The 24,997-nt window shown below is 35.1% G+C and overlaps 1 protein-coding gene across 4 annotated transcripts in view; it reads left to right on the top strand.

Moving 5' to 3' along the window:
- The window catches only part of SPATA16 (spermatogenesis associated 16), a 224,298-nt gene that overhangs the window by 112,819 nt on the left and 86,482 nt on the right, over positions 1-24,997 (top strand). The window lies entirely within an intron of this gene.

Raw genomic sequence — 24,997 nt, 5'->3', positions numbered from 1 at the left:
TCCCATTGGCATTTTTTAAAGAAACTGAACAAAAAATCATCAGATTTGTATAGAAGCACAAAATACCCTGAATTGCCAAAGCCATCCTGAGGAAAAAGAATGAAGCTGGAGGCATCACTCTGCCTGACTTCAAATTATACTACAAAGTAACAGTAATCAAAATGGCATGATAATGGCAGCAAAACAGACACACGGACCAGTGGAACAGAATCGAGAATCCAGAAGTAAAGCCGTATTTATATGGGCAAATAATTTTCTACAAAAAAGCCAAAAACATACAGTGGAGAAAGGAAAGCTTCTTCAATAAACGATGTTGGGAAAACTGGAAAGCCACCTGCAAACGAATGAAACTAGACTCTTTTCTATCACCACACACCAAAATTAACTCAAAATGGATTAAGGACCTGAACATAAGACCTGAAGCAATGAAATGCATAGAAGAAAACATAGGAACTAAACTCAAGGACCTTGGACTTAAATAGGATTTTATGAATTTGACCTCAAAGACAAGAGAAGTAAAAGCAAAAATAAATGAATGAGACTACATCAAACTAAAAAGCTTCTGCTTGGCAAAAGAAACCATCAACAAGGTAAAGAGACAACCATCTCAATGGGAAAATATATTTACAAGCAACACCTCTGATAAGGGTCTAATATCCAAAATATATAAAGAACTCATACAACTCAATAACAACAAAAAAAACAAATGATCTAATCAAAATATGAGCAGAGGACCTAAATAGACACTTCTCCCTAGGGGAATACAAATGGCCAACAAATATTTGAAAAGATGCACAACATCACCAGCTATTAGGGACATGCAAATCAAAACCACGATGAGATACCATCTCACACTTGTTAGAATGGCTATAGTCAACAGGACAAGTAGTAACAAATGCTGGAGAGGATGTGAAGAAATAGGAACCATCATGCTGGTGGGACTGCAAATTGGTACAGCCACTATGGAAAACAGTCTGGAGGTTCCTCAAAAAATTAAGAATTGATCTACCATATGATCCAGCAATCCCTCTACTGGGTATTTATCCCATAGACTTGAAAACTCATATCCGAAAAGATATTTGTGCACCAATGTTCATAGCAAAATTATTCACGTTGGCCAGGACATGGAAGCAACCGAAGTATTCTATGATAGATGATTGGCTAAAGAAGGTGTGGTACATATATACAATGGAATATTACTCAGCTATAAGAAGAGATGAAATACTACCATTTGCAACAATATGGATAGACCTTGAGATAATCATACTAAGTGAAATAAGCCAGACAGAAAGTTTGAAAATCACATGATATCACTTATATGTGGGATATAAACCTAAAAGCAACGAATGAACAGGACAAATGAACAGACTCATGGACATGAACAATGGACTAGTGGTTACCAGAAAGGAGGGGGAAAAATTAAAAAATAAAATGTTAAAAAATAAATAAATAAATAAATAAACAAACAAACAAATAAATAGGAGTTGAAAAATACATAAAAAATAATAAATGAATAGAGAACATCACAACAGATGCCATTAATATTAAAAGAATATTAAAGAAATACTATGAACAATTCTATGTCCACAAAGTTGTTAACTTAGATGAAATGGACCAATTCCTTTAAGACACAATCTGCCAAAATACACACAAGAAGTAGACAATCTAAATAGGTCTATATCTGCTAAATAAATTGAATCGATATTTAATAATTTTTTAAGACAGAAGAGGCTAGGCTCAGATGTGTTCACTGGTGAATTCTGCTAAACATTTAAAGAAGAAATTATGCCAATTCCCTACAATCTCTTTCATAGATAGAACCAAGAGAATATTTCTTAACTTATTCTATGAAATCAGGATTACATCAATCTCAAAATAACACAAAGACATTATAAGAAAAAAAAAAAACTACAGATCAATATCTCTCATGAACATAGATGCAAAATACTAAATAAAATATTAACAAATTGAATCCAATAATGTATAAAAAGAATTATACACCCTGACCAAGTGGGATTTATCCCAAGTGTGCAAGGTTGCTTCGACATTTGAAAATCGATTGGTGTAATTCGTCATATCAACAAGTTAAAGAAGAAAAATCACATGATTAAGTCAATAGATGCAGAAAATCATTTGATGAAATCCAACAATCATTCATGATATAAACTCTTGAGGAATAGAGGGGTCTTCTTCACATTGATAAAGAACATGTACAAAAACTCTACAGCTAACATCATAGTTAACATCAAAAGTCTTCCACTAGATCAGAAACAAGGCAAGCTGGCTCCCTCTTACCACTTTTTTTCAACATCATACTGAAACTCCTAGCTAATGCAATAAGATAAGAAAAGGAAATAGTAGGTATGCAAATTGAGAAAGAAGAAATAATAAAACTGTCTTATTAGCAGATGGCTTGATCATCTGTGTAGAAAATCTGAAAGAATTGACAAAAAAAAGAACTTCTGCAACTACTAAGCAATTATAGCAAAATTGCAAGACACGAGGTGAATATACAAAAGTCAATTGCTTTCGATTGCTTTTCTATACACCAGCAATAAACAAGTGGAATTTGAAATTAAAAAATATATATATTACCCTATATATTAACACCCCCAAAAATGAAATACTTAGGTATAAATCTAATAACATGTGTACAAGATATATTAAAGAACTAAATAAATGAAGAGAGAGTCTACGGTCATGAATAAGAAGACAATATTGTCAAGATACCAATTCTTCTGTACTTGATCTATAGATTCAACTCATTTCCAATCAAAATTCTAGAAAGTAATTTCATGGATATAGACTGATTCTAAAGTTTATGTAGAGAGGCAAAAGATGCATAATAGCCAACACAATATTGACGGAGAAGAAAAAAGTTGGTGGACTGACATTACCTGACTTCTAGACTTATAAAGCTACAGTAATAAAAACGGTAAAGTACTGGTAATCAGAACAGAGAGCCAGAAATAGATCCATGTAAATTTAGTCAGCTGATCTTTGACAAAGAAGAAAAGGAAACACCATGGAGCAAAGATAGTCTTTTAACAGTGGTGCTGGAACAACTAGACATACACAGCAAAAAAGAATATGTAGACACAGAGTTTATACCCTTTCAAAAGATTAACTCACAGTGAATCATAGGCCTAAATGTAAAGCACAAAGCTATAGAACTCCTACAATATAGGAGTAAATCTAGGTGATGCTGTGTATGGTGATGACTTTTTAGATACAACACCAAAGGCATAATCCATGAAAGAAAGAATTAATAAACTTGAATCATTAAAATTAAAAACTTCTGCTCTATGAAAGACATTGTCATGAGAAGACAAGACTAGGAGAAAATACTGGCAAAAGATGTATCTGATAAAGTATTATCTAAAATACACAATTAACTCTTAAAAAGCAACAATAAGAATATAAACAACCTGATTTTAAAAAGAACCTGAACGAACAAACACCTCCCAAAAAAGATACCAGATGACAAACAAGCATCTGAAAAAATGTTCAGCATTATCTGAGAACTACAAATTACAATAGCAATGATATACCTCTAAATACCTATTAGAATGGCCAAACCCCAAAACACTAACACCACCAAATGCTGGAGAGAATGTGGAGCAACAGAGACTCTCATCTATTGCTGATTAGAGTGTAATGTGGTACAACCACTTGGAAAGACAGTTCGACAGTTTCTTTAAAAATTAAATATACTTTTATCATATGATCCAGGAATTACACATTGTGGTATTTACCCAAATTAATTAAAAATTTACATTCACACAAAAAACTGTGCACACATGTTTATAGCAGGTTTATTCATAATTGCCAAAACTTGGAAGCAACCAAGATGTCTTTCAGTAGATGAATGGATAAATAAACTGATACATCAAGACAGTGGAATATTATACAGCACCAAAAAGAAATGAGCTATCAAGCCATGAAAAGAACTTACATCTATATTACTAAGTGAAAGAAGCCAATTTGAAAAGCCTATGTAATGTATGATATTAACTTTATGACATTACAGAAAAGGCAAAACCATGGAGGTAACAAGAAAAAAAACTAGTGGTTGCCAGAGGGTAGAAGGGAGAAAGAGATGAATTGTCAGACCACAGAGGATTTTTAGGGCAGTGAAACTATTCTTTATGATACTACTATGATGGATAAATGTCATTATACATTTGTCAAAATCCATAGAATGTACAACACCCAGAATTAACCCTAACATAGATTACAGACTGAAAGGTAATGATATGCTAATGTAAGTTCATTATTTATGACAAATGTATCATGTGATGTGGGATGCTGATAGTGGAGGAATGTGTGATTGTGTAAGAACAGAGAATGTATGGGAAATCCTACTTTCTACCCAGTTTTTGTGTGAACCTAAAACTGTTTTGAAAAATAAAGTTTATTAATTTTAAACATTTTAAAATAAATTTTAAAAATGATCCACTAATAAATGCTAAAATCAGTATATAAAACTTTGAGGAAGAATTTGATAACAGCATAATCTCACACTATCTCCCCCAATTTTTTTCAATTAGAAAGGGAAACCTAGTAACTTTATGATGAAAATACAGCGAACACCACTTTAACAAAGTGATCGAGGTTAATATCACCAGTAATAAAACATCAACATTATGTGCCCCTGATAGTATGTAATGAGGATACCACATAGCTTCTGTAGTATCTTGCCTAAAATGAATCATTTCAATCTAATCATGAGAAAATGTCAAACAAACCCAATTTGGAAGACATTCTACATATAAAGTAGTCAATACTCATTAATAGTCAGGCCATGAAAGACAAGAAAAGAAGGAAGAAATGTCAAAAATTACAAGGCACTAAGGAGACACAGCCAAATGTTATCGTGGGATCCTTGATTGAATTCTGGAACAGAAAAGAGGCATTATGGAAAAAACGGGTAAACATTTTTAAAATCTGTAATTTACTTAATAGTAATGCAGTAATATTATTTTCTTGGCTTTATTCATTGTATTATGGTTATAAATAAATTGTCAAAATTAGAAAAAACTAGGAGATGCTGTGGGGGAGGGTATACATTAATGATCTGTACTATTGTTGCAACTTTTCTGTAAATTTAAAATTCTTTCAAAATAAATTTTTCAAAAATACCTGTTATGTTTGTTTTCAGTTCATTTTGTTTAAGAGTATCAGCTGTTCAGGGTACAGTTTCTCAGATCATCTTATCTACCATATTCCCAAATTTGAAAGCCAATACTTAACATTTTAAAGACGTTTTTATCATCTTTCTCTCTCAGCCTATTTTGGGATATCCTTTCCTTGCTATAATTTAAGAACATGTTCTTTTTCTACATATTATATCTCCTACAGACCCATCTTAATTTTAGCTTCTGAAGCTTATTCTGCTATTCTTTTATGCTCTTTTTTAGTCACCTGAATCATTAAATCTGGTGCTAATTGCATTAGAATTGGAGCTAGATGACCAAGATCGCAATCCAGTTTTTATCACTTACAATTGTTTTGGCCTCAGCAAGACCTTCAGTTCTGTGAAATGAGAATAATAATAATTGTAGTACCTAGTCTCATGTCTCTAAAAGTTGTTAGGAGAATCAGTTCTTTCCTTTATCCTTGATTTCTAACATCATATTCTCCAGAGTTTTTACATCTCTGACTTTTTCTTTCCAATCTCTTAGTTTTCAACCCACTGCTTAAAAATCAGTATTTCCAAAGGTTCTATACCTTTTACTTTTTTTAAATTGTGCATTTACTTTCCTTGGCCATTACATCCCCTCTCCTGGCTTTAATCAATATACTAACCCTTCCCAAATTTATACCTACATTCTCAGCTCTTATTTCCATTCTCCACATTTACATATTCAAGCACTTTCAGGATATTCCAATGTTGCTGTTCTATAAGCACCTCAATCAAAAAATGTTCTAAACTGAATTCTTTAGTGCTCTCAAAAACTTAACTTTGCAAAATCTTAATTGCCTAACGTAAGGGACTGATTAATTAAATAATAAAAATACCCATAGAATGTAACATAACCATTTTAATTAATGCTACAAATGCGCCTACTTTGGGCACATCATGAGAAGGCAGTGTCCTTTGGAAAAGACCATAATGCTGCGAAAAATAGGAATCAGCAGGAAAAGAAGAAGACCAAATATGAAATAGATTGACTTCATAAAAGAAGCCATAAGCATCAGTCTATGAAAATGAACAGAGCTGTTGAGGACAAAGCATTGTGGACATCACTCATTCATAGGATCGCCAGGAGTACGAAGCCAACTCAATGGCACATAACACACAGAGATGAATATTTACTCATGTGGAAAATATTCTTGCCTTATTGTTCATTTTAAAAAGCAGGTTAAAAAATAATATGTGTGCTATGCTTTATTTACAGAGCAAATTTGAACACGTCTTGTCTCTAGACTAATTACTTTAAATGGCTCTCCATATCTACAAAATAATTCCCAGCAAAAAAGTTAAAAGGTCTCTCATTATTAAGACTCTGTTTGTCTCTCTGGCCTCCTCTCACCTCCTCCCTCTCCTTCCTCCCCGCCCACCACACGCACACTTTCCAATACTGAAATACTACCCAAGCCAAACACAGAATGCTATTTAATGCTTATACACAATTGCATATTCAATCCTCTCTGCTCAGAACAGCTCTTTCCTCTGTTCACCTCTAAAGCCTTTCTTGGGGCCACCTCCTTTGGTAAGGTTGCCCTGGTTCCATTTTCTCTCAACAGTGTTAATTATTCTTTTTTTCTGTACTATTCTTCTGCCTTGTCTTTATTGCTACTAATGCATATTCTATGTCATAATTATTTCCTTAGATGTCAATTTATCTTAAAAGACCTTGGGTGTCTTGAAGAGAGGGAATTGACCAATTCACCTATTTTACCTTCACTATCTACTTTCATGATTCAATCATATTCGTCACAGTATAAATATTTGTGGAACTGAAATTAGAATGCATATGAAAGCACATGACACATAGAGTGCTCTGTAATGAAAGATAGGATTATTGCCATTTAAATTCATACTATAACACATTGACATTTTCAGTCAGCATTATAAAGAACAAAGTCTTTAAAAGGAGACTCCTTAGCTAAATTAACATAACCTAGGTGTCAAAATCTTAGGTATTAGCCCCTTAGACCAGGTGTCTATACAAACAAATAAAGAATAACAGGGGAGCTCCTTATTCTATAACTTTATAAACATCAACAAAAGGATTTATTGGGAATAATTTGACCCAGATTCTGTAATGAAAACGTCATGATTTTTACTATACATCTTGTATTATTTGAATCCCCCAAGCCTATCCATCTGTGAACATAAATCAAATTATAATAATGGCAATAACTCAACATATATATCCTCAACTGTATAAGACTTCACCTCTCCTCCAATTTACTCGGTATTCCTAGGGGCTGACTTACACACACTCCAGAAAAGAATAGGGTGGAATAGCATGATATGAAGAGGTTAGTTTTCAATGTCAGCATCTAAGGCATGTACATAGTTTTATGCATATAACCTTTTTACAAATAGGCTCACAAAAGCATATAATGTTTATTGTAATGTTCAGTATATAATTCCATAGAGATGTTATATTCAAAAATTGTCACTCCAGGATTTCTATGCTTGGAATATTTCAGCAAATTAATGACCATTCTGTTCTGTTGGCCCTTCCTGTTCATTATCATCATTCCATCATCCATAGATGACTTTATCAGTCCATCTAACTCTTCTTTAGCTCTCAGTTAATTATCTAGGTTTTTCCTGTAAGGCCTGGAAGACCACCCACTTGTCTGGCAGATGTATATCTTTGTCATTGATCAGGGAAAATCATAATATCTTTCTCAAGTTTTAAAAATAGGTTTAAAACTTGTAATGGTTATTGCTGATGTGACTAACTCAATTCATTGCCTGTAGGCTTAAGCTTATTGAATAAAATGGCAAGCTGGCACTTGGTGCTATTTAAATTTTCACCCTTCCTTTGTATTTTCATCAATATTTGGAAATTCAACTAGGTGAAATGCATATATAATGTGACCTTGTTGTTACTGGGCTTTTATTTCAGCCTTCAGTCTCTTGGTTCCACACCAAGGAACTGGGAATAAGCCCCAACCCTGAGGACTAAGGGAATTCCTTCTCTGATAGTATACTCTGGATTTTCTCTTAGGGATCTTGAAACATTTTTTCCCTAAGTTTGTTGTATTCTAAGTGTAATAGCTCAAAAAAAGTATCTTTGAGTCATGAGTCTCTATCAATTGATTTCTGTGAAAGATTTTGCTTTCTTCAAATAAGTTCTGTAAAGTCCTGGCCATGGCCGTCAATTCCTAAATTGCTGCTTCTCCCTGGGGCACAAATGACTACGTTGTCTCTTCAGGATGCAAGCTCTGGCCCTCTGTTGGGAAGAGTTGTCACCTGAATTAGGAAGAGCAGAAATGAATATTATTTGTACAAGGCACCAAGAATTCCTGGGTCTCACATTTGAGCATCCCCAGGGCAGTAGAAGCATCTCAGAAGTACGTTAATAGGGCTACTATTAAATCTCTTCTATCAAGAACCAAATGTACTTTTGAGTGCAATATGAAGCAAGGTCTCCCCTATGTTCACCATGAATATTTATCCTCATAAGGTATCTAACATCCCTAGACCTCAGTCCCCCCACCAACCCTAAATGTACTCTTGTGCCCCACAAATTCCTTCAAGGAATACACTTATTCTCTTCAGGCTTTTGAAAAATTTATAATTTTATTAAGAAGCTCTTGTTGTACAGTCTACTCTTCTCTGAACTGGTATGGTTGGTTTCTTCATGCCTACAGAACTGTTCATTTCTCTCCTTAAAAACAACACACATGAAAAATACTTGCCAGCTGTTATTGCTTGCAAAATTAAAAACACAAATAAGAAAATAAGACAAACAGCATGCAAACTGTAGTTTAGAAAAAAAAAAGGCATCATCTCTGCCTATGTTAAACCCCCTTCAAACAAACATCTAAACAGATGGATATTGTACTGTGCCTCTAAAGAAATGTAAAAGTTTTCTAAAATCAATACCAGAACCATTTCAATGATGCAAAAGCTTCTCCTCAGAGTAAAAGGGTGATCACCTTGTAAGTTCAACATCGTAGTGCTAGAATCTAGCATCTGGCTTCTAAGGTCTTCCATGTATTCTGTCCCAACAGCTTAATAATATAAATACTATCTGTAACTTGCGCATAGTAAGTGTTCAGTAAATAAATAGTTGTTTGCTTTTGTGCATACCATTTTCATTCTCAACTCTATAGCTTTCCTTGTGCTGTTCCTATGTGGAATCTCTCTCTCTTTTTTTTTTTTCTTCAACCCTGCTTGTGTTCTCTTTTCATCTATGGCAGGGATTCCCAACCCCTGGGCCGTGGACCAATACCAATCCGTGGCCTGTTAGGAACCAGGTCACATGACAGGAGGTGAGCAGTAGACAAACAAAGGAAGCTTCATCTATATTTGCAGCACTCCCCAGTGCTGGCATTATCACCTCAGCTCCACTTCAAATCATCAGGCATTAGATTCTCATAGGAGCACCAGGCCCTGGTGCCAAAAATGTAAGAGACCACTGATAAGGAATAGTGTACAGAAAATTTACTTTAAGTTAGTATAGTTGTGTATATTGGATAATTTGTGAACTGGTGAAAATGTGTCTTAATGTTTATTAGCCAGGCTTCTTTATTCCAATCTGTAAATTAAAAGCTACAAAATGAACATTCGGAAAGCACAGTTTTAGCATAAAAATCAGGGTTCATATAGATTACATCTCCTGATAAATTCTATGAGAAAGTTAACCAGCAAAACTAAGGATAAATACATGTATGCTAAGAAAATATATATCTTATAGAAGGAAAAGGTGGACATGCATATGTATTTTTCCACAGAATCTTAAGTCAGAGAAAAAGTTAAGTATAATTTAATAAGAATTTATTGCACCCGCTAAATAATCAAGTCTTGCCAGGAAGGAGAAGAAGAAGCAGAAAATGAAATTCCTGCCCTTCAAGAGCTTACAATCCTACTAGAGATAAGATAAACAATTATCTTTACAGAATAGTAAACAGGTATATTTAACCATGGAGGACGGCTGTACAACATGCATTTATGCTCTAAAACAGCTCCCCTGAGAGAATAATAGAAAACCACATCATTTATCATCTAAACCATATGAATTTTGATAGTGAAAGTGATCCTACTAATTACCCTAGGACAATACAAATAGACGAGAATTCTCCTGGGAAAACCTAGATGTACAGTCTCCCTAAGCATGAAGTCAAGAATGTGGGAATCACAGTGCTAACCACTCTCCCCCAAAGTTTTCTCCTGATCAGAACAACCCTGGCAAACAAACTCTCAAGGTGTATTCATCAAGGCAGCCTAAAGCTGAGAGGAAGATGAAGGACAGGAGACCTAGCTGGGGTGGAAATCACTTTGGTTTTTCTTTTCTTTTCTCTCCCTGCTACTCAGTGTTTCTCTTTTAAATGTCCTACTTCTTACATATCTGCGATTGCTAGTTGGGCATGTATTAGCCAAGATGCTTGGTCTGGATCATGTCGTCAGTCTCCAAAACTTGACTGGCCATCTTCGTCCAAATATAATAGAGGATCAGGATCACCTAAGCCTGCTCCTTCATCAGGAGGCAATGGCAAGGCACTTTCTTTTAGCAGAGGACTGGCTGAGAACATCAAACTTTATTCATAATGGGCAAGAGCACTACACTTTATTTCAGCTACTCTGTGATAAACATCTTTTTGTATCCTTCCTGCCTCATCATCAGACAGTGTCCTTCATGAACCAAGTAGTCAGTAACTTTTGGTTGAATGAATGAGTGAATCAATGAGGTAGTAGCTATGGCTAGAAAAAGGAGAATATAGCTAATGAATAATAAGTATTACTACCTTCTCCTCCCTGCAGATAAATATCTCCAAAGGAGCAAGCAAAAATCCTGGGTTATGCACTATAGTTTGCTTCCCTAATGTACATTTTTTCTAGAGGAATAGATCTCAAAATATTTAATGTAATTCAGTGAAAAATTTGGTTTCATATATAGAATCCCATTTTAACTTCACCAGCACATCTATGCCTCCCCTCAATTAATAAAATCATCAGTAAATATTCATTGCCCACCTACTATGTACCAATCACTAGATGCTTGAGGATATAGTGATGAGCAAATATTCAAAATTATCTGCCCCTATAGATTTTTCAGTTGTTCATTCATTTGATAATTAGGTAACAAGTGCCAACACTATGCAAGTCTCTGGTGGATTCATAATGATGAATTAGATGTGATCCTGGCCTTCTACAAAATTATACTGTATCAGCGATGCCTTTAAAGAATACCAATAGTTAATCTACAAGGGAGTATTAAAGGGCTCTCAGAGAAGACTTATAAGTGAAGTATTATGACAGGGTGAACGACAAGAACATTTAAATATAACAAAAGTTAAAGAAGCCTACATCAAGAGAGTGGCATTTCGTTGGAGGCTCACAAAGCTATACTACCTATATTAATTGTAAGCTTCTATAAGTTTTTTAAATGCAAGAAAAAAACTTTAGTAACAATGGGAAAATCAATATACTTTTGAAGCAGTCTAAATAAGCCTGTTTGGATATAAGCTTCTCAATGAAGCAAAGTGTATTTCATTTTCCTAAATATTATTGTTAGTGCCTGAGCAGAATAATAATTTGCAAGCTAACACTTACTGAATGCTTCCCAGGTATCAAGTATGAATCGATGTGCATTCTGTATAATAGAACATTTCATCTTTCTGACAATCCTATGAGGTTGGCAACTATTATTATCTGTATGGTAATATAAGGAAACTGAGGCTCAGAGAAGTTATGTAATTTGCCCAAAGTCATGCAGATAACAAATAGAAGAGGTAGGATTTAAATAAAGGCAATCCAGCTCCAATGTCAGAGTTCTCAGCCCCTATGCTTGTATTGACCCTCTGTTAATCTGATGAAAATAATTCATTCTAAATAATTAATGAATGATAATGTCTTTACCTTCAGAGAAAACACAAATCTGCAATACATTTAATACCTCAACCTAAAGAAGTGACCAAATCTGTCATTTTATGGTACTTCAAGTCATTGAGGAGAACATTTTGAGGGCAGAGGATTTTTTTGATGCCTTACAAATTACCTATTTATTTCTTGATGTATTTTTGCATTGAAAAATTTAGAAGCAGAATGAATATGCTTGAATAAAGAAAAGTGAGAATGGGAGAAGTTGAATCCTGTAGTGCTGACCTGAGGCCAGGTGAAGTTGGGTTTCACCGCAGGTATCTTTGGTGGCCAGAATACAAGCAGAATACATTGGAAAAAGAGAGAGAGAGAAAAAGAGAGAGAGAGAGAGAGAGAGAGAGAGAGAACAAAGGCATGAAATATTTAAAGGCATCTAGAAAAGTGCAGAAAGCAAATCTGAACACATCATAATTTTGCCTAATGTCTATCCTGAATTTATATCACTCATAAAAATGATCAAATGCTTATATGCTGCTTTGATAGCCCTCTGCTATCATTGAAGAGTAAGCCAGTCCTCCATCAGTGAGCTGTTAACACATGGAGAACAGACAATTGTATCTTCGTGGGATTTTCACAAAAAGGTTTTGTTGATAGTGGTGGTACTGCCGATGGTGTTATGTTGTTATAGTTCTGCTATTTGGATTAAATTGAGAATGTTACATATAAAATTGTTTTAAAGATCCATTCGCTTTGGGTCTCAAGTGTCTTGTATAACAATTTTGACCATGTTAATAAAAAGACATTCCCCAGGTATAAAGTACACCTCTCCCTGCTCTACATCTAACTCATTCTGACCTTCTTTCACACAATTCCTATTTTTTCAGTATAGGCACCAAGTTTGCCTGCATTGGGAACATCTGACTCCACTTCTGACTATCACCATCTCCACATTCACCCTCAGGTTGACAAAATAATAGTAATAATAATGCTATCAAATTAAAAGTTGTAAATTATTTCATAGGTTTCAAATTATTTTATATATAATATTCCTTAAAGACACACATACCGTTCCAGAATACAGATATTATTAAAATCTTCTCCATTCTAGAGATGGACCACAGTATGTTAGAATTAAGGGACTTCTCCAAGATCAAGTGTATCAGAAAAGAGTAAGAGGCACAGCTCCAAGGCCTGAGTTCTGTCTTTACATAGGACCAAGTAAACAATGCTTCTCCCTTTCCTTTTCTCTTTCTCTATTTGGTGCTCAAGTTATTACAACTCAGGAAACTTTCTCTAAGGTAGTACATACTCTTTCAGCATTGGGCAGACTTCTTCTTGCTTGTCCTTTTTGTTTCATTTGGGAGCCAAAAAAATTATCCTGCTCAAGACTGATAAGAAAAATGTTCTTGGTGATATAGTCTCAACTAAGAAATGTTATAAAGTAAAACTCAATGAAAAAGAATTAAAATCTGTTCCTCCAACCTTTAATGTAACTATGATCCCCTTTTAGAACCTCTGTAAACAGCTCCAAGTGGTTCTCAGCCCCTCTCTACCTGATGGGAAGTGAGTGAGGGTGCTTGGGTCATCAAAGTAACCAGCAAGCACTAAGGCATAGAGAGAATGGTACACAGCCTCCTGCAGGTCATCGGACAGGCCCACACAACACAAAATGTAACTGCCTAGAATTGCCAAGGGTGACCATTATTGATAAACACTGGAAATGAAACCAACTTCTATTCAGCTGAAAATTCAAAATTATTAAGTAGCTTTACCCTATTGTTTGGTTCTATTTTATTAGCAAAGCATTCCTTAACTGTTAAATATATCATGTCAGTAAACTGTGGTTTAAATGAGTGTCTCTAGGCTGCCTTGAAAACCTCACACAATGAATGTCTACTTTGGTTCTGTTGGAAAATTGATTACAAGTTCCAAAAATCCAGCTTACCGTACTGCCTCGGCTAGCTAACCATTCTTTTCCTCATTCTCTTCTTTATCTGTAGGTCTCAGGCTCTTAAGAAATAGGCAGCTGAGTTTATGATTGCAATCTGATTGCACGATATGCTAAATAATTAAAATGTTTTATCAGACTTTATAATCTTTACATATTCTGAGATTTTTCTTAATCAGAGATCAGGAGATGTAATGGCAAGCAGTAAGATTGTACATTTTCCTTATTTCTATGGAGTAACAAGACAGTTCTGGCTACATTTGCAGTTAAGCTGTTCCTCTGCTGTGAATGGGTTTATTTTCTGCTCTGTCTCTTCTTTCCAACTGTTTTACATTTTACATTGGCTGGAGAAACTGCTGGTATGAACTACTAAAAGCAAAATTAGATTCAGGATTGTCTGTTTCTGTACAGCCAGACTCTTCTAGCTTTACTCTCTCTTCAGGATGACCTAAAATGACATTCTTTGTTTTTTTCTTAATCTTTCTCCTTCTTTTGATCCCAGGAGAAATTGGATAAACTTTAGGATTCTGTTTAAGATTAGAAAAACATGTTCTGGATTTTTACTTATTATAAAAGGTGAGGGTGCCCTCTGCTGGTAATGAAATGTTCCAAAAATGGGGGCTCAATTCTTGGTCATGGGAGAGTAGTCTGGGATACGGTGGGGCAGGAGACTGTCGGCCACTGGTGAATACATTCCCTAGAGAAATGCTCCAGGAGGAAAACTTCAAGAATGAGCACTAAGAAAGCCTCTCAGGTTTATCATTCTCCACCAACACTCTTCAGAGAATCAGGATAGCTCATTATTTAATATAATGCTGATCTGTGATACCAGGCAGTCTCTACCCAAGAGATATACTGTTGGCTCCAGGCAAAGTCCATTATAGTTTTCTGATTATTTATGATTTTCTTGAGAATCATATAGTAGTTCATCTATCTAGAAAAAATATATTTCAGTTTTAAGTTTTTCTTTTCTCACATGATCAATAGGATATGCCTCTATGGAAACTATCCTTAGTGTCTGACACCGAGTCACCACAGGGCCTGGGATATTACCATATTTAAGAACTCAAATACCTTATCACATGCCTTTGTCATTTGACTCTGTCCTTAGAAATAGTACAGTATCCCAATTTCATATTTGCCTACAATTACTGCCTAGTTTAAGCTCACCTGCTGTCTCTCAGAATTCCTACAATGACCTCACACATCCAGTCTTCAAATACTTCTGAGAAAGAGTTGCCAAGGTTCTCCCTCTAAACCACAGAATCACCCATGTCACTCCATACTTAAAACCCAAAGAGTAAAATCCAAGCTTCTTCACGACTTCTCACTGCCTTCTTTGCCTGCTCTAAAGATGGTCTTACTGGGGTTTCCCACTCTTCCTCTTCCTCTTACTTCTAACCTCTGCACCTATGTTCACTCTGTACCCTATTCCTAGAATGCCCGTCCCAGCCTTATCCTCCATTTGTTTGGCTAACTCCTGCTCATCATTTGAGGATAACCTAGGTTCTCAACTTCTCTAGGTCCCCCTCTCTGAACACACCAACCCTCTCAGCTGCATTATTGTATGTATCAATTATTCTATTTTACTCATCGTGATATAATTATCTGTGTGTGTGTTTACCTCCCCATTAGACCTTAATGATACAAAATGGCTATTCATCTTGTAATCTCCATTTTGTGAAATAAATAAATTCATGAAGTATGAAAATGTGAGTTTAATAAAACATGCACTTAGACCCCTTTCTATATCCATATGTCCCTGTGAGGACTCTAGGTCCCCAGATCCTCTTCTTCACCCTGGAGAATAAGTGAAGTCCAAATATCAAGGGACACTGGTTATAAACTCATGCCTAAAAAGCATAGTAGGACACCCCTAGAATATTCCCAGCTTGGTGAGAGGCTATCACTGCCCCTGAGAGGTTCCTAAGAGGTCCTCTTCCACATGGAATCCAGACAAGCAGTGGCTGAGATTTTTAAAACTAGAAGTTTCTCATATTATTCTCCTTGCCAAAAATCTATCAGTTGTTCCCAGCATCTATAGGACAAAGTTCAAACTCATCTGCCTGGAATCCAAGGCCTACCATAATCTGTCTTCAACATAATTTTTGGTCTTTTCTCCCTCTCTTCTTTTACACAAATTCTCTGCCTCTCCTCAGATTCTAGATTAATATTTTCAACCTTTAATGCCCTTGCATGTGCTATACCTCTGGTAAAAAAAAAAAAAAAAAAAAAAACTCTTTTATCACCACTTAAAAATAATGCTAGCCATTTTTCAAGTCTCAGCATTCAATCAGTCCACTAAAACCAAAAGTAGTCATTTCCTCTTTTAAAATTCTATAGCACATAGGCTTTATACTTCTTAGTTAATATTATATACTTAACATTTGCATAGTTCTTTATGTCTATAAAACTGCCTTACATTTTAATTACCCTTGTCAAATATGGCTGTTCTATCAATAGTCAAATTGGCAGCTAATAGAGGTCAGTATTATATCCTTACACTTTTGCATGTTGCCATGACTCCAAACCTTGACTGTTGTAATAAACATAATAAACATTTGTTGATAATGTTGATAACCACATTTTTGGTCTCCACACAGAAAAAATAATAGAAAATTCAAACCATACATAATCTAAGATAAGTCTTATTCATCTAGGCCTCTTCAACCAGATATAGAAGTAACAACACATCTCTTGACATGGCCAGGAAAAGAAATTTGACTATGTCAGATTAATAAGCCAGGACTTAAAAAAAAACATGTATGCCGACGAGACAAGCATGGGGTGAGAATAGAGGAAGAGGAACAGGTATCAATAGGCAATAATAATTAACACACACACACACACACACACACATACACACACACTTTTGATCAACTACAAGAACATAGTTTTTAGAGAATGCACCAGGAGTCAAAAGTTTGGTAAGAAATTAGCATCAGAGAAGTCCAGCTAAAGATAATAGAGTCTTGTAAAAGATGCACGGGAAAAAAAAATGACTACATGGAAGTATTATAGAACTATGGTTAAGAGGCCAAAATTTGATGACAAATATATCTGATTGGATCCTGACAGTGCCACCAATTTTGGAAAATTAACCTCCTCGGTTTGAAGAACCTCAATTTCCTCATTTCATAGTTTGATTGTAAGACTTAACTGAGATGTAAAAGCACTTATTTATATACATGGTAAACACTCAGTAAATGTCATTTGCTATTACAAATAGTGATAGTACTACTATTATTGTTGTTATCAAATGAGAATCTAGGAACAGGCAATATTTTAAATTTCAGACTAGTTGGCAGGCAGTAAATCTAAAGAAAAACTTTCATCCATTCCTGGACAATCATGTAGGACCAAGCTTGGCTAGAACACCAGTAATAATCAAAATCTAGAAATACAATCAATGCAGGAATAGATTAACTATATTGGTCTGCAAAAGGTAAGAGACAGTCTCAGAGACAACTTTCAGCTATTAGAATATTAGAATAAGGAAATTAGGCAAAGAGATAGACTTGTTATAAAGGTTCAGAGACGACACTGTAACTTCTTCAGTGCTCATCAACTATTGAAATGCATGAGCAACATAGGGACTTGGCTTTCTGTTGAACAACAAATAACTAGAGTGAGTGGAGAGGATGACCAGGAAAAAGTGGAAACAAAAGAAAATACAAATTATCGACCTCTGTATTAAGGTTCTCTAGAGAAACAACTAATAGGAGATACATATATACATATATATCTAGAGATTGATGATAGATGATAGATAGATAGATAGATAGATAGATAGATAGATAGATAGATAGATAGACAGACAGATAGATAGATAGATAGATAACTTGGCTCATGTGATTATGGGGACTGAGAAGTCCTAAAATCTATAGTTGGCAAGCTGGAGACTCAGAAGAACCAAGGGTTTGTTCTGGTCTGAGTCCAAAGTCCTGAGAAACAGGAGAGTCACTGGTATAAATTCAAATCCAAGTCTGGGTCCAAAAACAAGAAAAGACTGATATCCCAGCTAAAGACCATTAGAAAGCAAATTCTCCCTTAGTCAGTACTTTTGTTCTCTTCAGTCCTTCAACAGATTGGATGAGCCACACCCACACTGGGAAAGGCAATTTGCTTCACTCAGTCTATAAATTCAAATGTTAATCTCATCCAGAAACGCTCTCCCAGATAAACCCAGAATAATATTTAATCAAATATCTGGGCAAACTGTAGCCCAGTCAAGTTGACACATTAAATTAACCATCACGAGCCCCCATATTTACTAGGTTTTGTATGAGGCATTGTGACGGTAGGCTCCTGTCACTTACCATCTAGAGCAGTGCTTCCGGCAGGACTTCCACTGTTGATGGAGGTGTTCTGTGTCCTTCAGTATAGTGGCCACTAACCGCATGTGGCTAGTGAGCACTTGAAATGTGCCTGTGTACCTAAGAAACTGAATTTTAAATTTTAATTTTAATTTATACAAATATAAATCGCCACATATGGCTAGTGATTACCATATTGTACAGCACAGAGGTGTAGGAGGAAAAAGCTAATCAACAGGTAAACCAAAAAGTAATTATAAAATGTTGAGGCTTATTCAGGAAAAAGATGAAGTTCTGCTTGAGGGATGGTAGGCAGATTTATTTAGATAGAGTGGTCAGAGTGGGCTGCACTGAAGAGGTTGTCAGTGTTTAAGCTAAAGCCTAAAGGCCCAAATCTTGAGAAGGAACAGCCAGATGAAAAATTGAAAGAATAGATTCCAGGCAAGAGGAACCACATACACAAATCCTCCAAGGTAGGAAAATTCTTATTTGCTTTGAGCTACTGAATAAGCCACAATCAACTGGAGGATGATGGAAAACGTGTTGAAAGGAAAACAAGGCCAGCCGATAATGAGAGTAGTGGTACACAGTAGGAGCTTAGATTTTATTTGAGGTAATTTACATTTAATTTTTTTAAAAGATCATTGTGGCTGATTGCCATATGGAAAATATGTGAGCCTGTGAAAAGATATTTCCTCTGTGAGTATGTGTGTGTGTTTGTGTGCTTAAGTGAATTTGCTAGTTTGGCTCTACTGTTCAGAATATAATCTCTTTAATATTATTCATATTCATATTCAAAAATAATATGTACTTTGCATCAATATTAATTCACCTAAAATTAATAATATGATATACATAATTTCTTGAGCTTTCTTAAATATGGGAGGAAAGAAACAACCTCCTAAATATGTTGATATTAAGGAAGGATTCTGTAGTTATAACTATCCCATAGACAAACTTTTAAGAACTACCTATACAAGTTACATAAGTGAAATAACTGCATACAAACACAAGATTATCCTTAGATCCTTGAGAGAGGTCAATTTCCAGTTGTGGAAGAAAGAACAGAAAGAACTCAAACAAGTTGAAAAGACAATTTTGAAAATGACTAATGAAAAAGGGACCCATGGAGAAAGATTAGAGCAAGTAGGGTTAATTAGTTAACCGAGAGAAAAGAACATTATAAATTATTGTAATGATGTGTAGAACTGCTATTCAGAGGATAAAGTTTGCTTTGGCTGCATTAACACTGGGGAGAGAACTGAAGCTCGCAGACTAAAGCTGCAGAAGATGCTATTTATGGCTGTGAAACTCTGGAATCAGTGAAGAAAGGAGAGCGATGTCCTTCTGTGGAGATCTTTAAAACAGAATAGATTCTCATCAGTCTCATTTGAAAGGTTTAAGTGTGATCCTGCCTAAAGGCAAGGTGATGAACGGAATGACTTTTCAAGATCCTAACCAATCAGCTCGATGAGACCATACAGCTGATTGTGTGTTGTGATTTTCTTTTGTTTACCCATATCTTATTGTTTTACACCACCATGTGGCCATGCTGAGTAGAAATCTTATAAATTTTACATCCAAACATATGCCTTGAGAAATGTCAATAGTACTCTCATATCCTTAGAATTGCACAGTCTGTTTAGAAATATGCAATGTATAAAATCACCTGGTATGAATTTTCTTATACATCATGATTCTTTTATAGTATTAATTTGGAAAACAAAACTGGTACCTATGTTATTAATAATAACATGTCAAATTCTTTTATTGTGCATTTGCCATTCTGTAGGAATGGGATTTAATTCAATAAGCTAAATTCATGAGATTAAAATCTTTTATTTTAGATGTGTATATATTTAAAAGCCAGATTTAACAGCTGTATTAAGTAAATTAAATGTGACTTCAGGAACAATTTCGTAAAGGCATTCAAAGATAATATAGAAAGAATAGTAGATTTTTTGCAAAAGAACAATAATTGTTGACACATGATTGAAGATATCATGTTCAAAATAATTTGAGATGCAACATATTAGGCTGATGTGCTTCTTGGTGCCTTTCCTTTTTAATTTATGTAATAAATACATCAGCATCTATTAGCATTTATTAAGCTCTCATATGAGCTAAATGTTGCATTGAATTCTACATTGGACAAATTAGGTTGACAAAGCCCACCCTGTCACTCCATTCCCATGCCAGCCCTACTACAAAAACATCTGTTAATATGGACAAGGAGGTCCTAGGGCCAGACTGCTTATGTTGGACTTCTAATAAACTGAGTAACTCTATAGGCCTCAGGTTCTTTGTAACAAGAATCTATTTTTTTTAGTTTAAATAAATAAAATAATGTTTGCTTGATAAGTCAACAAACATGTATTGTGTGACTACCATACCAGACACTGTTCTGGGTACTGCATATACAGCAGTGAATCCCTGACCTCAGGGAGACTACATTCCAGTAAAGAGTCAATAGCAAGTATTTTAGGCTTGATGGGTCATAAGGTCTCTCATAATTATTCAACTCTGCCAGTGTAGCACAGAGGCGGCCATAGATAATATGTAAAATAGATAATATAGATAATATATTAAAAATATACAAACAAATGAGCATTGCTTCATTTCATTAAAATTTTATTTACAAACACAAGTGGCAGACCAGATTCGCCACAGGCCAAAAAGTTTGCTAACCCCTGCCATAGAGGAAGACAACAATAAACACTACTAAAACTAATAATAATAAAATAAAACTATGTGAGAAAAGTAAAAAGGAAGAGTATGGAGAGTATTGGAGTGTATCGGGGAAGTCCTTCTTAAGAAAATAACACCTGAAAAGGGCTTGAAGGAGGTGAACAAAAGAGTCAGGGGGTGTCTATGGAAAGAACTTTCTAGAATAGGTACTGTCAAGTGCAAAATCCCAGAGGCGATAGTGTAGAATAGCACTATTTTTGTAGAATAGCAAAGTAAACAGTTTGTCTGGAGCAAAGTAAATAGGAAATGAGATCAGCAAAGTGACATGTGACCAGATGGCATAGGACTCAAATGCCATTTTGAAGACTGGTTTCTACTCTGAGAGAGATAAGTAGCCTTTGTAGTTTTAAGCACAGTGGTAACCCACTCCAGCGCACTAATTTTCGAGATCGTCTGGCCGCAGTGTTGAAAACAGATGAATGAGGAAGCAGGGAATCCAGTCTGAAGCTTGTTGCAATAATCCAGGTGACACATGACGGACGAGATAGTAATGCTGGGGGTGGCAAGAAGTGGCAGGATTCCGATATAGGTTAAAGATAACCTGACCAGAATTTTACCTTGGATTGGATAGGAAATGTGAAAGAAAGAGAGGAGTCAATGATGACTCCAAGATTTTTTGCCTAAGAAATTAGATAGATGGAGAAGAAGATTAGAGATCCGAGGTGGCGGGAAGTAAAAAAGGATCAGAATCTTTGGTGCAGAAATGTTAAGTTTGAAATATCTATTAGGTATCTGTCAATGGTTCAGAAATAGACAAAGTAAAACCAATGAATCACTGAAGGATAGTAATTAGTAAAAATTTATCGTGCACACACACCAAAAAGATAGTTTGCAAACCAGTTTAAATAAATAAAATGAGATTAAAATCACTCAAACCAAAACATGGAATGAGATTCAGGGGTATATTGTTAAAAAACAGCTTTTATAGTGAGAAAACAGTGCGTGTTCATTCTTCACAGTGATTGGTTACCATATTACTTTTTAAATAATAGAGACTTGGTCAGTGGTGATCTCATATCATCCTTGAAAAACATTTGAGGCTTTGCTTATCATTTTCAAAGGCATAAGCAAGAGATGACCCAGGTCATCTTAGTCTTGCAAAATTAGCCACATGAGCCCTGTAAAATGAAGACTGAGAATTCAACCATTGCATCGAGCAGTATAGAGACCACTGGTGGCATTGCCGAGAGCAGTTTCAGTGGAGCAGTGGGAGTGAGAACCTTGCTGCAGTGAGTACAAAAGAGAATAGGAAGACAAAAATTATAGATAGGGAGTGCACACAGTTTTTTCAAGGAGGGTTTTGTTTGTTGAGAAAAAAATAATTAAGATGGTGAATGGAAGGGAAGTGGATTGAAAGCAGCTTTGGGGGTGTTTCATTTTAAGATGATAGAAAGAATAGCATTTTTGTGTACTGGTAGAAAAGTTCAAGAGAAAAGGGAAAATTGAAAGAAAGAATGGAAACGAGACAGAGAGAGACTATTGCAAGAGCAGTTTCCATGGGTAGGCTCAATAGGATGAGTTCTACTGCAGAAGTGTGGGTGGGTTAGATTCACAGTCTACTATGCAAAGAGCTTAACATGGTGCTTAGCAATGAAAGACACAAAACTGACAGATATTAAAACACCAACTGTCAATTAAAGGGTTTGGCTAGTATGATCACATAGTTCCAGTGCAGCTACAACATTCAATAGATTAATGAAAGTAAAGTAAATAGAATAATGACAATTCAACAATGACACTTTGAAGCAACATTGAATCACACTAACTAGCATCCAGAATATTGGTCTAAAAGTAAGTGGAGATACCAGAAGGAAAGTAAAAAGAATGATAGGTTACTGATTACATTCGATTCATGAGGTAAGTCAGCCACAACCAGGATCCCACAAGGTACTTGACTCCTTGTAGATGCTCTGAGTTGATTAAATAATTGTCTTTGCCCTGTATAAAATCAGCATGATGAAAAACCCCTGTCTCTTGCCTCACAAATATTACACGGTATAATGTTATTTCCATGCTCCTTTCATGTTCTTCCCCTTATTTGTATACTGATTCACAAAGGCTAAGCTGTAGGGCAAAGCTATGACAGGAAACCCAACAAAGGAAGGTGGGTGGTAAAGGCATAACTCCCGTTTCCACCGTGAAGAAAATGGCATTAGAGCAACTACTGTCTAAATTGTGTTCCTAAAATGAGCACTGCTCTGTATCAGGTATTGAAACACATTATACTTTAGAAAAACATCTCTACAAACATGTAGTTTTATGAAACCATATTTTGTTATTTAATATCAGTATCTTTTTACTATTATGATAATGTGCTTCACTGAAGGCAGGTAACAAATTTCAATGAATCTTAATTCCTCACTTGTTTCAGTATAAATTTGGAGATGTGTTCCTTTGGAAAAAGACTTGAGCCCCCAGGTGTAATAAAATCATACTTAAGAATGTAGCAATTTGACAACACATCATTACAGAAGAAGCAACTTCTGGAAAATATTAATAAAAATAGTGAAACTTCTAAATGTACGTTGGTGAATGGGGAACTCAAAACCAAATCATTAAAAGCATTAGAAATGGCAGGAAAGCCCTAGAAACCTACTGTGGTGATCTATCTCCTTTTCTCTCAAAATTGTTCCAATACAAGATGACTGACAATCATGAACGTAATAGAAACTATCGGTTTAGCTTTATTTAATTCAAGCCACTGGGTCTATGAGCCAGGATTATCTTTTATATATTTTGAATGTTTCAAAATTGTAAAGTTTCTTTCCTGAACTCTGCACAGTAATTTTAGTGCAATGTATACATTGTCCCTGAAGAGAAAACAGTACACTGAAATATTGAAGAGGGCCTATGGCCTCCTAGCTCACTTAATCTTATTCAACTAGAACTTTGAAAAATATAAAGGCATTCTTAAAAGATTAGTTATCCTTAAATTATTGTCATATATGTTCAAATGTCAGTGGACAGCTTCTTTCCAACATCACATGTATTAAAAAAATGTGTATATTGAGCAGAATAATCCCCCAAATGGTGGGTTTTTTTTTCCATTGTTCATTTTTAAAGTCCTAATTTTTCTCTGTTCTGAGCAAGAATCTAAACATTTTAATTCTTTCAGCAGAGTACTGTAGTAAGTTTGTAGCTGCTGTGCCTTAGACAACCTACATTTAGGGAAGGAAAATTTCTAATTCGATTACGATAATGTCAGGAAACCACATGTATCTGCAGGCAAAGATAAGGAAAACATTCAGGGGTACACAGTGATAGCTCTACTTAAATAAATAAACTTTTGGTGCTAGTGATTAGGTACACAGGATTATTATATGTTTAATTGGCTAACGTGACAATTTAGAATTACTTCTAGTCACATTTAATTGGATTTGGAATCTCTGGAGAAAAGAAATAGAGAGGCCTAGCAGAGAAACAGTCATAAAAGTAAACTGTTTTTCCAAAGGGTGCTAAGCAATGAATTAATATCCATTGCACAATGGTTTTTAATATCCCCTCAGCTTAATAAGACTAATGCAGTGGTTATACACGCTAGATCCTAAAACCAATTCAATTAAACACAAAGTTTGGGGTGAGGGAAGTGTCTGTTGAATTGGAAATTTTTTACTTTCTATTTTAAGGAGGCTAATTTAATCAGAGGTGAATAATCTTTAATTTAGGTAAAGTCTGAGATAAGCTTAAATGCCAATGTAATAGTTAACTATATGTGTTATACTAAGTTTGAAGGCATTTTAGAGTTCATAAAACATGTTATTCCATAAATGCTTGAAAGTTTAACAAGAGGCAACCAAAACAAAGCATTCTCATGTAGTCTTTAAATACTATTCTTATACCGTACAAACAGGAAAAAAAAAAATCTAAAAGACAAATGGCTTGTTGCTTCTCTTATAGTTTTAGTTTAGCTACGCGAGAAAAAAAATCAACCATACTTTCTACATTCTAAATTGCGTTTTATGCTTTGCTTAATAT

This window comes from Pteropus medius, unplaced genomic scaffold, assembly GCF_902729225.1.
Source record: "Pteropus medius unplaced genomic scaffold, Ma_sr-lr_union100, whole genome shotgun sequence".
Lineage (NCBI taxonomy): Eukaryota > Metazoa > Chordata > Mammalia > Chiroptera > Pteropodidae > Pteropus > Pteropus medius.
Note: the sequence above shows the minus strand (reverse complement) of the source record. Positions and strands in the feature narration are given on the sequence as shown.